This window comes from Odontomachus brunneus, unplaced genomic scaffold (assembly GCF_010583005.1).
Source record: "Odontomachus brunneus isolate Ranch 3 - 2012 unplaced genomic scaffold, Obru_v1 Obru_scaffold_019, whole genome shotgun sequence".
NCBI lineage: Eukaryota > Metazoa > Arthropoda > Insecta > Hymenoptera > Formicidae > Odontomachus > Odontomachus brunneus.
In genome coordinates this window covers 1,766,225-1,766,575 of record NW_022639469.1, presented here as the reverse complement: position 1 = coordinate 1,766,575, position 351 = coordinate 1,766,225, and the positions used below count along the sequence as shown (strand labels likewise).

The window sequence follows — 351 nt, the reverse complement described above, 5'->3', positions numbered from 1 at the left end:
CTCTCTCTCTCTCTCTCTCTCTCTCTCTGTATACCGGAGATCCTCCGAATGCCGCGATGCGTGAGCCGCGAGGCGCGAGAGGACCCAACAACCCGGACAGAGTGTGCGTCGCGAACGACGACGTGTCGCGGACGGTGTCCGTCGTAGCCGCGAAGTCGCGGACGGTCGTGTTACGCGCCTCACCACGACGGGAAGCGTGCTCGCGATAGGCGGAGTTGCACACGCGCTCAAAATACCACGAGGCGTGGCCTATCACATCGTTTCTCTTCTCCCCCCTTCAGCTGGATCGTTTCCCCCTCCTGATGAAATCGCGCGGTCGGCTCTCTCTCTCTCTCTCTCTCTCTCTCTCTC

General features: G+C 61.3%; 1 protein-coding gene across 1 annotated transcript in view; it reads right to left on the bottom strand.

The window, feature by feature from the left end:
• Positions 1 to 351, bottom strand: part of LOC116841950 (cone-rod homeobox protein) — a 73,686-nt gene that overhangs the window by 58,103 nt on the left and 15,232 nt on the right. The gene's annotated exons all lie outside the window — the stretch shown is intronic.